The following is a 17,102-nucleotide window of genomic DNA, read 5'->3' on the forward strand; positions in this document are numbered from 1 at the left end:
AAAACTGACAATGGAATCACAACAGGATGAAATATTTTGAAAACAAGGTTCAAAAATGGCTCTGAGCACTGTGGGACTTAACTTCTGAGGTCACCAGTCCCCTAGAACGTAGAACTTTTTAAACCTAACTAACCTAAGGACATCACATACATACATGCCCGAGGCAGGATTCGAAGCTGCGACCGTAGCGGTCTCGCGATTCCAGACAGCAGCACCTAGTACCGCTCGGCCACCCCGGCCGGCTGAAAACAAGTTTGATGAAAATACTGATGTTTAATTTCATTTTTTTTCTGAAGCTCTTCTTTTTCCTGACCTTCGCGCCGCATCTTCAAGGGGTCCGCATATTAATTCCAGGGCGGGCTCATAACGAATTAATTTATATAGGTTACCAATTAATAATGAGATCGGTACATATGCGGACCGTGGCGCCGTCCCACTATGTCCATTTTGGCTCTTGAGCAAAAAGTTTTGACAACCTCTAAACCAGGAGTACACAAAAATGCAATACTCGATAATCGCAGGACAGCCGGGCCGCGAGCTCTTATAGTTTACGGCCAGCACACTACAACGACGCCGTCGTCCGGCTGCCAGTGGCGGGCGAAGTGGGCCAGACGGAGCGTCGTGGCGGGGAGAGGGGCTGGGAGGGGCGTGACCCCGGGCGCAGGACTCGAACCCGAGCTATTTGCGGCCCTCTAATTCGCCGGCGCCGCTCGAGTAAGCGCGGGGCGCGCAGCCACACGGCCCACCCGGCATTCCGCGACGCCGCGTGCCGACGACACCGGGCGGCGACGACGACGACGACGACGACGGCGCCGGCGCTGTCCGCCAGCTGCCGCATGGCGCCGAACCTATCCCAGCACGCCTCTCTCCTAACGAGAGGACAGGACAGGAGCGCAGCGGCTGGATCGCAAAGAAAACGGCGAGCACCCGAACGCGCCTCTCAGACTCCCGTCTAAAGCTTGGTTTACACGAGAGCAGAATTATTTCTCGTATGAAAGGGAGACAAACGGGAGCGAACTGGATTCAGCCGTGTTCGATTCCCGTTCGCTACTGGACGATCGTGTTCCGCTGGTTGTCGGTCTTGAAGAATTTCACGTTGTGACTACACAGGGTCCCTCGAATATTAATCTAACAATGAGAGGTGTTCAATAAGTAATACAGCACATTTCTTTCCAAGACCAGTTTCTGTTGAAAAAATGCGGAATTTATTCTGGAACATCGTGAAATATTCCCGCTTCAGCCCCTATATCGTTTCATGAATTTACGATTGATAGCAGCGCTATGCGTAGCCTTCCGAATGGCGTCTGTAACCGAGGTGCGTTCCAAGCAGGGAGCTGTCATTGAGCATCGCAACCAGAGCATCGCAAATATTGATAGACGCTTATAGAATGTTTACGGAGACTGGGCAGTGAACAAAAGCACGGTGAGTCGTTGCGCGAGGCGTCCGTCATCAGCGCAACTAGGTCACGCAGACCTGGCAGATCTCTTGCGTGCTGGCCGGCCGCATACAGCTGTGACCCCTGGAATGTTGCAACGTGCGGACACTCTCATTCTAAGTGATCGACGGATCTCAAAGAAACACCTCGCATTGTAACTGGATGTCCTGGCGGCAGTGCTGACAGAATCTTCCTCACTCATGGTAGCAACGATCAACTCTGAAATGTATTGCGCTACCCTCAGGAAACTAAAAAACAACTTCAGCGTGTTAAAAAAAATGTTCAAATGTGTGTGAAATCTTATGGGACTTAACTGCTAAGGTCATCAGTCCCTAAGCTTACACACTACTTAACCTAAATTATCCTAAGGACAAACACACAAACCCATACCCGTGGGAGGACTCGAACCTCCGCCGGGACTAGCCGCACAGTCCATGACTGCAGCGCCTAAGAGCGCGCGGCTCAGCCTGTTCGACCCCACAAAAATGCGCACCGTAGAGGACCTCCCAAAACTTCATTGGACTGTTCTTCCTCATTCACCCTACAGCCCGGATCTAGTACGTTCCGACCCCAACTGCTTGGCGTAATGGAGGATGTACTTCACGAGCAGCAGTTCCTAGATGATGCGGAGGTTATTGATGTAGCAAGACGTTGGCCCCGAAGTACGGTGAAGACAGACAGGCCTGCCAGTAAAAGGGCGTTAAGTCCCCCGCATTGAACAGAAATTATAGTGAAAAATAGGGTTTTGTAGCCAGAAGAGCGGGGAATAATATTGTATATCGGAGGCCAGAATAAAACCAACCTTGTTTCAAAATAAAAAATGTTTTGCGTTATTTATTGAACGCCCCTCGTAGAAGTGACCATGTTCATCTGATAAAAACGGGAGGAACCCTAAGTCTTCCCGGACACCTCATTTATGTAAGTTGGGAAGTAATTGAAACCAAGAATGTTTAACGTTTCGTGGATTAACTAAGTATTGCTTTTGCACACGCAGACAAGAAACAAACGCCGAGGATTGCTGTCACAAGTTGTATTGTTGCACGACAATGCCCGTCCGCATACTGCTGCCCACACAGCTGAAACGCTCCAGAACCTCACTGGATCATCCTCCATATAGTCCCGATCTTGCCCCCTTCTGACTATCACTTGTTTGGTCCACTCAAACAGGCATTAAGTGGCCGCCGATTTGCCTCAGACGAAGCAGTGAAAGAAGCTGTGCTTTCCTGACTCGCAGCTCAACCGACAACCATCTTTTATGAGGGCGTCAGTAAGCTTGTACAACGATGGACCAAGTGCGTTGAAACGCAAGGAGACAATGGCGAAAAATAATGTTCTTTTAATTTTCCTATTTGAATAGAATAAAATTTTATAAATACTTTGCAGATAATAATTGACTTACCCTCGTACTTCAATCAGGGCTGTTTACGATAGGGATGGGAAAAGCCGACGGGTTAAAACCGATACCGGTATTTTAGTTCGAAGTAATCGATATCTTTCGTTATTTGTAGGGTCTCTGTTATAACACGTTTTTTTCAGTTTGTACTAATGACCGGGTATGAAAACTGGCATATCAATTTGCCATATTAGCAGCGATAAACATTATGGCTTTTAAATAAAACATTTTTAGGGGCGATTAACGTCTTTTCATAAAATTTCCATTGCTTCGAAGTATTCGGTTATTATAGAAAATGGGAAAAGTGGGATGTGCTAGTTTAATAACAAATGGTTCAAATGGCTCTGAGCACTATGGGACTTAACATCTACGGTCATCAGTCCCCTAGAACTTAGAACTACTAAAACGTAACTAACCTAAGGACATCACACAACACCCAGTCATCACAAGGCAGAGAAAATCTCTGACCCCGCCGGGAATCGAACCCGGGAGCCCGGGCGTGGGAAGCGAGAACGCTACCGCACGACCACGAGCTGCGGACGTTTAATAACAGGACCGGCAATTAGAAACTAATAACAAACACATGACATCAGAATCAGTACAGCATTGCTGAGACAATAATGAACCTGTTTCTGTGTGGCGTGGCCTGGTATATTGGACGGTATGGAGTGATTAAAATTTACAGTAGTCTTCCACGGAAGATAAACTATGTAATCCTTACCACTTCTCTGTAAACTGTATGATCATTCTTACTTGATGATCGCTCAATTCAGTAGCACAATTCTCCGAATAAGTGAAACGAAGACTTGAAACACTGCAAATACTGTAAGCTGTTGCGATGAAATCAGGGAGTCACGTTGAAAGTGTTGCTAAAACTCGACCAACGTCTCGTCCACGAACACTTACGTACGTGTTGTAAGGTGGCTATAATTTCGCACCTTACAAGCACTCATCCACATACTTTGCCGTGAACTCCAACCACAATTAGATATCATATGATAGGTTGTACATCGTGTATATGAATAGATAATCGAGACTGACATTTTCACGTACGCCTTGTAAATAATTGTTAACGGAGTGTATTTACATCAGAACGGCGTAATGAATGATTGCCTATACTAGCAGAGGTTGGAATGCCAGTGGAGATGAAACGGCAGGTGGAACTTTAGCCCTGGACGGAAGGCCCATACAGCTGTGTTGGTCCTGCTTAAACACAGGAAGTAGCTAGACGGACGTCGTGACACGTGAGCGCGAAGACACAATACAGGTGCAACCAGCCGCTATCTGGCCGCTATTGTAGTAGTGCCAACAGGATAACCGGATAATACTTCCGAAATCTGCAGATTTTGGACGCAGTTGCGAGGGACAAAGAAGCGGCACCTCTGAAACTACACAGGCGTGGTTATTTCCAAGGATTTTTACTCAGAAGCGTACCATTGTACGAGTATAGGCTTTTCCTCACAAACTTTCCGCGCTGGACGACAAAAGACAAAAATATAGTTGGTCGGCGTTCGGAAGAATCAGTAGAGAGGGAGAATATTCCGTGGTTTCTGGAATATGATTCGTTTTCGGAATCACTATGGTGTGGAGCTGAGCCTTGCTGGGAGGCCAGAGGTGGAGAGATGAGGTCTTCCGTTGTGAGTGCCCGTGTGTGACGGTCGTTCAATATCAGCGTTGTTGGTACGGACGGTTTTGTTGGTACGGACGGACTTGCTGTCTTTGCTCTCAGGAGAGTTTATAGTTAGAACAGTTACGCACTGTACTGTTGCGAACCTATAAGATTCTGAACTTCACCTCTGGGTTGGAAGTCGTCGTTGAGTGCGCAGCGTTCAGTATTTGAGAGCACTTCCTCTGCCTATACTTACGTTGAGACGTTATCTGAACTCCGTCCTTGTGGTTGGGAGTTCGCGTTTCTCGTCTGTAGAACAAAGAGAGGAGAAGACAGTATTATAGTATATTAGTCAGAGGACCGCGTTCGGCCGTCCTAGTGTTTGAAAGAGTTTATTTGTGGCTGGAATTCTTCCATCGCCGCAGACGAGTACGAGAACCATCACTTCACGCACCGGACGCAGTACGTACGATGATATCGCAAATTGTTTCTGATTATTAGGGTTATCAAAGCTAAACAGCTGTGATACCTTAGTTTATTTCCACTGAGGTTCCGCACCACCGTAGATTATCTTTGAAAGTAGTGTCTTCTAGTGTTTGGTACATAGATGATGTCAGTCATTTTGTGTTATTGATATAGACCGCGCATTCATAGTAAGGGGCAGAGTTGGGCAATTGATTAGTAATTTTACTTAGTAAATGTAAACCTTGTAATGTACAGTTTTTTTTAAATCTACAATAAACATATAAGCAGGAAAACGTTTATCATTTAGTAGAATTAGTTGCCTTCATCATTCATTTTTGTTTAGATTGTAAGTTATCGACTTAAGAGATCCTAGGATCTGTTTCAGGGGGGTAGTCAGACAGGGCCAAATCTCCAATTTAGCGTTTATTATTCTCTGTTGCGAACATTCATTTTACACCCGCCTGGAGTATCATCTTGGATAGTGACATATCAGAGTCGTATCTAGACGTATCAGGGGTCCCGTATCACAGCCATCAACAGTCCAATGTCAGTGTTGACGAACTCAGACAAGGAGTAAAGCTTTGTGTAGTGCAGTTAGCAATACTACAAGAGTAGGCCTTCGGCTCTGAAAGTCCGTATCGATGGTGTTTTGATGAATGGTTCGCACGCTAACACTTGTTGACGTCCCAGCATTGAAATCTGTAGCAATTTTCGGAAGGGTTGCACTTGGCTCACGTTGAACGATTCTCTTCAGTTTTTGTTGGTCCCGTTAGTGCAAGATGTTATTCCGGCCGCAGCGATGATGGAGATTTGATGTTTTACCGAATTCCTGATATTCACGGTACACTAGTGAAATGATCGTACGGGAAAATCCCCATTTCATCGCTACCATGGAGATGCTGTGCCCCATCGCTCTTGCGCCGACTATAACACCACGTTCAAACCCCCTAAAATCTTAATAACCTGCCATTGTAGGAGCAGTAACCGATCTAAAAATTGCGTCAGACACTTTTTGTCTTATACAGGTGTTGTCGAACGCATCGCCGTATTCTGCCTGTTTACATATCTCTGTCTTTGAATACGAAAGCTATACCATTTTATTTGGCGCTTCAGTGTAAAAAAGATTTCTAGCGGTTTAACAGAGCCGCCGGTAGCTTATTGCGTAGTGTATGTCTTTTGTAATGGCGAATTCCTTGATTCGATTATCTGGGTAACAGCATTTTTACTTTCAGTCGAAACATCTACTGAAAATCCAGTGGAAATATTGATAATTAATGAATAATTAATTAAAAATGAATAATTGACGAACCATTAACATATTTTCATTTTGAATTACGAATCACATGAAAATAAATTAAAACTAAATGAAAATTATAAATTTAAAAATTACATATGTAAATATAATTACATGTACCAGTAATGCTATTGAATCCCTGGAAATAATAAAGTATGTTTATATTTGATGTTCGTAGTTTTAAGCAAATTTTAATTTAATGTAGATGCGATTAGTAGTTAAAAACAAATACTGTTATTTGTATTGCCAAGTATGATCCAGTATTGCTTAAAATTTTAGTTAATAACGGATATAGAATTCAAAGAAAAGTAGAAAAAGATCTTCTAGCGAGAACCGATCCAGAGATTTCGTGATTTGCAAGACTTTCACGCACTCAGCTATGTGCGGCTATGTCAAAGTGCTCGGATTATTTTATATTTAACAGCGCTCGGAAGTCGTTGAATGTGATTTCTTCGTGTTGTTTTGAGAGGCGAATCTTACAGCTTCAGGAAATAGTCTGGCCGTTGACCTTCAAATCCCGTCATTATCAAAGAAAATCAAAGAGGGCCAGTCCGTTAAGAGCCAATTCTAGTTAAAGGCCGCGAGCTTAGCTTTGGGGCTTCCAGATGGATCCTGCAACTCCCCCCTGTAACCTCAATAAAAACAAAAACAGGAAAACAGTTCAGAGGCAAGAAACATCGCACTTTTAAAGTTCCACGCGTGAACATGTAATTTATTCACTTCAATTAATCCTTTAATAAGATATTTTTCGTGCGCGCTCCTGTCTCACAGTGGGTAATTACATCTAGCGCTGTCTGTGCCTTGCCACTCATTAAAGAATTTATTTGTTGATTTTAGACTGGATCAAAACTAAAGCGGATTAGTACGGAATATAATGTATCAGATAAGAGACTAAAATTTTAATTTAGCGTAATTACGGGTCATTTTTGTGTGAAACATTTTGAAACATGGTTCTGCACATCAATAAGATGTCCCTTTTTCGGAGGCCTTTTCTCATGCAACTCAAGTCCTTGCTAGTCTTTTCTACGTTGTGCTTGGAAAAAATTCTGGAAAACGCTTGACCTGCAGACTAATCATTTTTGGTTTTCGAGTTGACCCTTGTTGTTGAGACGATTCGGCCAGTTGTTTCCCTATAATGATCATTAACTCCAATCTGCTTACTTCGACGTCGTTTTCTATTGCACAGGCCGTATGCATTGAAGCATGCAATGTCCGATGGACAGTTGGTGGCTTTGTAACTGGGACGGTCGACACCTCCCATATTCCTATTGAATTCCGTGATTACACTTGGCTTTTACGAACTGCCAATATTTACATTTACAATGTTGAAATGAAATGTACCGTCACGTAATGTGCTGAACATAGCGAGGTGTCTCTTGTGCTGCCATTTCGACATCATTTGCTTGTTTTTCTACGGCGTTCCGTATTCTTCCCTTCTTCAGCTTTTCATTTATTGTGGAGTCCTTTCAGATTTTCCGTTTTGTGTCGACAACGGTCATGTTCTTACTCGTTATTTTGCCAACCAGATATGGACTACTGTACCAGTCGCCGAGGTAAATACAATAACCCTTTCCTAGAATATGGCGAGCAAACTCCGACACATTTTAAGACGTTATTTTCTCATCATGATAGCTAGTTCCATACTTCGCGTTCTTACCAGTACAAACAATGAAAAGGTTCTAGCCGGCGGGAATATATTATCTCGTCTGACGTGGGGTATCATCAAGTGGCGATAGCATTAATTAATAACATTATACGAAGCATGCCCGGAAAGTAAGTACAGTTTTTGAAACAACTCATAAAATCATTTTTAAACCAAAATTTGTTTTTGCAAGAAAGAAATTTCTTAAACAATTTTTCTCCGTCGTCACTCTTATTGTTCAGGCATTTGTTATATCGGGAAACGAGCTTTTCTGTGCCCCCTTCATAGAAAGATGTCGCGAATGAAGACAGCCACTGCCTCCCCCCAAAATCAAGTTCAAGAAAAAGTGGTAGTCAGAAAGTACGAGATGAGGACTGTACAGTGAATGATCTAATTGCTCCCAACAGAATTGAGAATAAGGGTTTGAGAGACCCCAACAGAATGATGATTTTCGTTGTAATGAAGCAATACAGTGTCTTGAGTGAGCATTCCATGCCTCAGTGTTTCACAGTATCATACCGCGTTGACGGGTTCACTTGTGGGGAAAGTAAGCAATAAGTAAATTGCCATGTCTGTACCAGAATACAGTGCACATGATTTTTCGTGATGACGACGCTGTTTTTGAATTTTTATTTTTTGTGGGGTCGTGAGTGCCTCGAACTCCCATCTACTGTCGTTTTCATTCTGGAATGACATGGCAAAACCAAGTTTCATCGCCGGTCACGATTCTCTTTTAAGAATTAATGTCCTGGATCATTGTATCGGGAAAGAAATGTCAAAGCACTGCCACGTCGATTCGTTTCGTGGACATCCGTATTTTCGGAATCCAGTGGGAACGCAATTTGCCAAAATTTAAGCGATTTGTGACAAGATCATGCAAAACATTTTTTGTTAATTTGTGGAGACTCACCAAAAAGCATTCTATTGTGAATAGTCGGTTTCCACGAATTAACTCACACACTTTCCCCAACACATTAAAAACTCACGGTTTTTGGACATCGACGACATGCTACATAGGAATCAAACGAGATCTTGTGAAAGAGCTCAATGTGTTTCTCCATTTGATGCAAACTCCTTAGAAGGAAGAATGAAGAAAGGTAAAGTTTTGAACTCACGCCGATAATAATGCCATTATAGGTGAAGCACAAGCTCGGGCTGAGGAAGAATGGGGGATATAAATCCTTTTCAGGGGAACCATCCCAGCTTGCTTCTGAAGCGATGTAGGGAAATCGGAGAAATTCTGAATGTGGATGGCCGGAGTAGGACGTGAGGTGTCGTCTTTTCGAATGCGGAGGATTGCAGATATCGACGCCGAGGTTGATCCCATGTTACTTCACTTTACGAACACATTTAAAACAATCCTGCACTGTTAACAAAATGCGAGTTTCAGCATATCGAACGAGCTTTGTGACTAGATTCCGGAGTTTCTTACAGATCGACGGCGCTGGTAACGGGACGAAATAGACGGAGGCAAAAGTAACGTCTGTCATTTCGACGCCTGTACCAAGGGCATATCTATGTTTTGGTGCGCTTCAACTAGCTATCTGCGTGAATACTTCAGCTGTTGACTATAGTGCTGTCACTAGCGTCGTCTTATCATTGGTTTTGACCACTTCTTGTAGATAGCTCCTGTTAGAAGAGCCTGCTGTTTCGGATTATGAACTACACGTATTAAGGACTTTAACAGTACAGACATTGCAATGCTCTTACAATCATTTCTTCTGTTTCAGGTACGTTCCTCGTCAGAACACAACTGATTGTGCAGACATTCTAAGAAGCGGCCATAAGTCTGAGAAGGGGGCCTTGATTTTGGCGTGGCGCATGTACAGTGCGCTGCGACGTAAGTTATTTCTCCCATACCATAACCGAAACGGTAAATCGCATTTATTGAGTCCTATCTTGTAGTACTTGTGAAATCACATTTAAGGCTAATGATAAGATTTATTAACGATGATCGGAAGTATCAATTCCTCATCGGTGCTCTGAAATATATTCCCAGCCAAATTAAACTTCGTAACAACGTATACTCGTATATATTGGATGTTAAAAAACAGAGAATTTTCCATATAGTAAACAATCTTTTGATATATACAGAACAAACCGTTCATATACATTGAAGACTGCTCTAAAATAATGCTCTGTTAATCTTTATTTTATCGTTGTCATTGAAATTTCTTCCATTGTTCACCCCTGCTATCAACAAATTCAGCCAAAATAATTTATCCACACACACACACGCACACACAGGTGAGGTCTTCAAAAATTAACTTACACACTTTTATCACAGACCAAGTAACTTCTTTTAAATGATGCTCTACACTCCAGAGTGACACAGATACGCGACAATTTTTAATCAGTTTCTAATTTTCTGTAGACCTTGAAACTGTCGATCAATCGTTCAATTCCTCGACGCTAGAAATCCACTGTTTGGTCACGGTGCCATTCGAGAACCGCTATATGAATGCCTTCATCTTTGGGAAATTTCTCCCCCCCCCCCCCAAAGATGTTCTTTTAGCTTTTGGGGTATTGTTGTGCAGGAGAATAATGCATTTGCTTAATTTTCCACAGTTCTTGGTCTTTATGGTGTTGCACCGTACGAATTAGCATTAAAAGTTGTTCCCTTTGACATAAACGGTGTGTACACAAATCCCCCATAGTCGAAGAAAGCTGTGGCGTGACGTTCCTGCAGACGACGCAACTTTGCATTCATTCCACGTGGGCGAGAAATGTTCGTCGTTGCAGATGTGAAATAATGAACCCATGTCTCCCGTAATGATGCGACTTAGGACGTTATTCTCTACCACGACGTAATGGACAAGGAAGTCCACAGACGCCAAAACCTTGCTGCTTTGTGTCGATGTGATAGTGCTCGTGGCACCCAGTGAAAGCACAATTGTCGACACTAGACGATGGAGTGAGCACACTGCTTACTCATGTCCCCATCAAGTGACTGAGATAGTCATTCTGCGATTGCTGCAAATCAGTTTCTCAAGAGTCTGGATATTGTCGTCTGTGATCCATGTCCTTATCTGCATCCCCTACGTCTGTCCGGCATTTATAAATGTTGGCACCATTGCACTATAACTGGAAGCGACATTGCATTTGCTCCATTAACAGTTACAATTTCATTGTGAATTTGTGTGTAATTTGAAGAGTCAAACTGTCCCGTATACTTCAACATTGGAGGACGTTTCCACTTGGCACGCCACTTGACTCGTACACTGTAATGCACCTGCCATGTGCGCCGCAGCAGAACTGTCTCTGCAGGAAACCCGGAACAAGCACTCTCGTTCTGCAGTGGTCTTACCGTGAGACGACTTGTGTAACTTGACTTCTGAAGTTCGTGCATGTATAGGAAAACTGCAGTAAAATGCACGAAGACCACAGTGTTCGATTACACAATTGGTGATAAATCATTGGAAACATCAGCAACACCAAGCGAGGTGGCGCAGTGGTTAGCACATTGGATTCGCATTCGGGAGGACGACGGTTCATTCTCACGTCCGCCCATCCTCATTAGGTTCTCCGTGATTTCCCTGAGTCACTTCACGCAAATGCCGGGATGGTTCCTTTGAAAGGGCACGGCCGATTTTCTTTGTCATCCTTCCCTAATCCGATGGGACCGATGACCTCGTTGTTTGGTCCCTTCCACCGCGAAACCATCCAACCAACCATCAACAGTAGTGAAATATCTGGGAGTAATTATCCTGTTCACCGTAAAGAGAAACGCGCACACGAGACTTGAAGGAGCACACTGGTCGCTTTGGAGCGCTGAATATGATTTATAACTGGTACCAAATCGTCGTAGGGAATCAGTAACTTAAGGTAGTTCGGCGCGGAGACGCTAAGGTAGCTGATTCAAATTTCGTTACCGTAGTACGTTAGGATCTATACAAGTCCTGGAAGGTTACGGAGAAGTCTACACATTTCAACATATTACTGAATTTATCCTCCACTAGAAGGCAACTTAAATTGTAGTGATGTATAGAGCCTGTATTTGATGTAAACGTTAACACCGCAAAAATAGAAATACGAAAAGGTGTTCTTAATTTCGTCCTCCATAAATATTATGTAAACTACTGCTAATTTAGAAGTATTTTTCTTCTAACATTACCAGTAAGTTTTACGACTTTGAATTCCTTGGATATCATGAATGAACTATCTTTTCAAGTTTTTTCAGCCTCCCAAAAATGTGTACCATATGAATTTATATGTTTCTGTAGATAAACAGCATGTCCCATGATTACTATCAAAACAGTAAAGTAACATTTGTAAGCAGCAAATAAAATCAGTGTTTAATAACAGGTCCAAATTTCGTCCCCGGGTCGGAAATAGGATCAGCACGGCGGACGAAATTACGAGGATCTCCAGATTTATTATATTGACCGCTACAGTAACATGGCCAAATTCTCGACGGCAACGATTACATACCAGTAACTACAACACACGACACAAGGCCAATATTTGAACGCAAATCAGTGCTCACACTAGGAACTGCAGGCTGTTAATGCGACTGCTACACTCACTCACTTCAGGATAAAAGGATATGAATTTTTTCGTACACAGAGGCTACACGTGCCCCACAAAACAAACATTCTCAACGATACAATGGACAAGAGGTTACGCATGTACGCGCAGCTAATTATTTGTTACCAACTGTGGCAAACGAAAATTCGTAGGCGGACGAAATACGGAGCGGGGCGATATAAGGACCACTTGTCTTACAGAATGTCAGAAAGGAGCCATCGTGTTTGGCTGTGCCCATGTCCAGACTGCGAATGAAGTTGCCACCGATTTTTTGGTATCCCTACGAAAACTGTGCAACATGACTACAAGTAATGATGTACCACTCGCAGCTCTCTAGCACGGCGGAAGAACACCACATAAACTAGACAGAAGCTGACAGGAAATGCGTAGCGTTGTCCCTAAAGTTAGGATTTTGCCTCTTTCATAAATGATTCAAGGAGTCAAACGCACCGACTGTCCATTTAGGCGTTTAACACGTAGTCTGTGGAGAATGTAGTTAAGGCTGGCAGCAACAATGTGCTGTTTTTCATACCGTGTTATACCTACTCAGTCTTTGACACTGCGAATGCCAACCAGGACGTTTACTTCAACAATCTCGGTAATAAAGTATAACTTCTTCTTGTTCATCTTCATGACGAGCGCGCCGTGAACATTTCATTTTTCCAAGAAATGTTGACAGGGTTGCGCACATACGTTTGATGAACACTCGTGCAACAAATCACATCGCGACTGAGTAGCTAAATGACCCGATCTTTAACCAATAGAAAAATTCTGGTAGTTTTAGGAACAGCAGTTGAAACGTATTTTAGCAATCAGCATCCCCGCAATTTGGTAGCTCTACGGAATCTTATCAGTGGATGGTTTCAGTTTGGTATGGCATAAGTCAAGAAACTTGCTGACATTAGACTACAGGCGCGGTATTATACTGATGTCTCCTGGGGTTGACTAACTCTTCGCCCATTGTGAAAAACAGACGTGAAGCTGAGACTAAATGGAAGAATCTTCTGGAAATGTAGCTCACCCATGAAAGTAGTTGTTTACGAGACAATCACTCGAAAGGGCGATCGACCGCTACGGAGAAGCTTATGAAACTGAGATATACACACAGTTACAGAAGTGTTTTGTATCACGGGACGGGAAGACTGTTTGTATTCGTAGAGCGTACAATTCTGTCAAGTACAACGGAGGCTTACAAGCAGTCATACTTCCTACACAGAGTTAGCGAAAGGAACAGTGAAGGGGTGAAATAATAATGGTTTGCGAAATGTACATCTAAATGAAGAAACGCCGTACTAACTACTTGACATTTGTGTACCTACAGGGAGGAGTGAAGAAAAAGTGAGGCGAACTGTAATGCGTGTAGTGAAGACCATACGCAAAAATTGGTCGAGTAGAGGCTTGGTGGGCCTGATTTTCAAGCAAACTATATAGCTGACCTAGTAACTGGAAAATAAATGCTATAAGGGAACGATCCTACAAATAGTCAACTTGCTTGTCGAATTTATTCACGTGTCTTGGTCAATCGTATTATTACTGAGTAAAACGAATTACAGAAAACTAAGTATTAGGGTGTCCGGACCCTCTCTGAACACAAGTAATTGTTTCCACTTCGGTGGTCACTGGAGTTGCATTATTTTTATGAACTGCTAACATTTTCGCCAAATGACTGGTGAGGTGTATTATGTCTAGTTTATTTCACGAACAATTTCGTCGTACAAGTCACTTTCAAGTAGTTCTGTAATACCATGAGATACTGAAACTTCCTGGCAGATTAAAACTGTGTGCCGGATCGAGACTCGAACACAGTTTTAATCTGCCAGGAAGTTTCATATCAGCGCACACTCCGCTGCAGAGTGAAAATCTCACTCATGAGATATTGTTCCACGAATACGTAAAATAACAACACTGAGAACCATATTAAAGATTTATAATGCACGTTAGCACATGTAATCTGCAGTCAAACCAAAGCGTAAAAAATATTTGAAGTGTCAAAAGTGCAACTTATTGTAAGCGTATGCTGTGTAGTTTAACCGCTTTTTTGTGCTTGTTTCGACAGCATCATTAAATAGGAGGTATATACGTCTACACACTATCACCTCGAAAATAGCCACCTTGTACAGTAATACATCGTTTTTACCACTGCTTAAATATGTCGTGGATTTTTTTTTCCGAAACTTATCAAGCACCTAATACGATTCGCGATAGGTTTTCTCAAACAGTGGCAAAACAGCAGCTTTTGAGATGGATCTTCATTTTCGGGAAGATGACGAAGAATTCGGGATGCACAGTGCCACGAATATCGGAAAGACGATGCGCACGCACGTGGCCACGCTGCGGACCTCCCTCCACTTTTTCGGTCGTGCAGATGACGGGCTATTACACTGTAAGGCAGTTGCTTTCCCTGAAGGTCGTACCCATGCATCCATGGTTCGTCACCCAGAATGATCTTCCACGTGAAGGATGGATCATGCACGGAACGCTGACGGAGTCATGTTAAAATCGTGCTCGAGGATTACCTGCACTGTTCCGTGTAACACACCGGCAGTGGCAGCAATGTTGTGGATTGTTTTCCGACGATCTTCATGTGAGTTTCATTCGTTAGTGTGTTACAGACCTAGTCTGCAAACTTTCTGATACCCCGTCGTGTGTTGGAAAAATCTGTATTTTAAATAAACACTTTATTTCATTGGAGATAAGCTGATCTCGTCCTCCCCTGCCTGGAATATTGTCGACCGTCTTAACGAAAATTTGCGTTATTTGATTCCATTTGTGAGCATGTCATGGTCGGCGCAGGATTGTGGAAAGATCAACATGCAAAGGCGTTTCAAAGTCCTGTCTACAGGCATAACCTCATACAACCACGGGTGTAACGTTTTATAACTGCAACGTAGAAACGTGCAACTCTCTTACAGGGCCTCACTAAAGGGTTGAAATTTCAATGCTGCAGCCAGTGTATTGAAATATGATTAAGAAACAGTCACTCTTGGTTACAGGGATGTAACCAGTGACGCTTTTCGCCGGGTTCAGGCATCTTCAGAAGGGCTGAATATTAAATGGTGTTATGTACAGGGGATACCTACATTCTGTACGCTCGGTCTTCCATGTACCTAACACCATCTAATATTCAGCCCATCTGAAGATGCGTGAGTCAGGCGATAGACGTCATTAGTAAATAAGTAATAAATAAATACCTACAACCAGGATTGTTTCTTCATCGTGTAGTACTGTCTGCTGTACCATTCCTGCTATGTATTGTAAAAGGTTCTCTAGCTAATTGAATGTGATGTATCATGACGCAGTTCGATTCAATGAAAGTAGCGACTTGAGTTCCAAACATGGCGCATTCATTAACCAAGACGACCCGGTTTGCAATGGGTGATATGCTCGTCGAGCCATCCATTTTTCCCGTGAGTTCCCAAAATTAATTCAGTCAAATACCGGAATGATGTCTTCGAAAAGGGCACAAGTGCTCACCATCTCCCTTAGTACAGTTCAAGCTTGCGTTCTACGACTGACGGCCTCATTCTCGACGAAAAGGGAAACCCCAACTTTCCTTCCTTCCTTCCTTCCTTCCTTCCTTCCCTTCGGATAGCGGCGATCTTTGTGGATAGCAATGTTTTTGAAATAATTAGATTATAGAACACAGATGTGAATCACATCTGATTGGAAGGCAAGGGGCCTCCAGCTATTGTAGTCCATTCTTCCTTCCCAGGCTCTATCTCCTTACCTGTGCCCCCCCCTTCCTGCCCTCATTTCTCCCCCTCCTTCCCCTCTCTGTGTTCTTACTTATGTCAACCTACTTATCCAGCTGGTTTCCTGTAATCCTTGCGGTTTTGCTTCCCTTGCCTTTTCATCCATTGTTTTTGGCGGTTTTGGTCCCCCTTTTGGGTTTGACCTCTACTTCCACATTTTCTCTCCCCATTGTAGGAGCCGTTTGGGGAATAAATCCCCCCTTAGCATCTATGGCGTGGATACCTCTTCCCCTTTCTTTCCCTCTTCGTTCCCCACCATAGCCCCCCCCCCCCCCTCTGCCCCACTACGTAAGCAGTATGTGTAGCCAGTCCACGTGGTGGGACTGTTTCGTACTTACCTGGCTGAGCCCCCTGACAACACTGGAATTACACTTCTGGTACCTGAGCTGTTGCCTTCCCATGTGTGTATAGGAGTGGTGGCTTGTTATTCTGGAGCGTTGCACTTCCCAGCAACGACTGCCTTGTCAGATTTCCCTTGCTGTGGCTGGCTGGCAACCATGGGAGAGCCCCTGGTCGGATTGGGTGGTATCAGGTCAGGTGTTTTGTATGAAAAAAATCAAGCTCTATAAAACTGGCTATTCTCCAATGGCCGTCTCTTCTGTTGGTAGTGAATTATTGGATGCTGCTTCTTATGACCCTGTGGCCTTCCCATCCCTGGCTATGCCATGGGAGAATTCCCTGTGTTCCACTCAGTGAGTGGCCCAGCTTATAAGAAAGAAAAGACGATGCAGGAGTATAACTCCCTTGATCGTTTATCATACACTGAAATTCATTAGAAATATGACCAACTTCACCCTGTGTCAATGGCATCTACTTCTGCCTCTGTTACGTCCATTTCCTCCACACCTTACCACAGTCCAATCCCTCTCTCCTCTTCCCCTCCCCAGCAGTTCCCATGCCCTCTCCTCCAGGTGCCGCTCCCCCTCTTGAGCCAAAGAAGTCTCCCTCTTCTTCGGCGCCGGCCAGTAAGGGGGCTCCCTCCTG

The 17,102-nt window shown here is 43.6% G+C and overlaps 1 protein-coding gene across 24 annotated transcripts in view; it reads left to right on the plus strand.

Annotated features, from left to right (window-relative positions):
* LOC126336637 (stress-activated protein kinase JNK) overlaps window positions 1–17,102 on the plus strand; it is an 886,954-nt gene that overhangs the window by 409,241 nt on the left and 460,611 nt on the right. For 7 of the 24 annotated variants that reach the window (XM_050000554.1, XM_050000551.1, XM_050000531.1 and 4 more), the window contains one exon: window positions 9,570–9,679. The exons of 16 other annotated variants lie outside the window; for them this stretch is intronic. The gene's annotated coding sequence lies outside the window, so the exon portion shown is untranslated. Of the gene's footprint in view, window positions 1–9,569; window positions 9,713–17,102 lie in introns of all 24 variants that reach the window. One more of the 24 variants, XM_050000555.1, reaches the window with a different exon arrangement.

The sequence above is a fragment of the Schistocerca gregaria genome, chromosome 2 (genome assembly GCF_023897955.1).
Source record: "Schistocerca gregaria isolate iqSchGreg1 chromosome 2, iqSchGreg1.2, whole genome shotgun sequence".
Classification (NCBI taxonomy): Eukaryota; Metazoa; Arthropoda; class Insecta; order Orthoptera; family Acrididae; genus Schistocerca; species Schistocerca gregaria.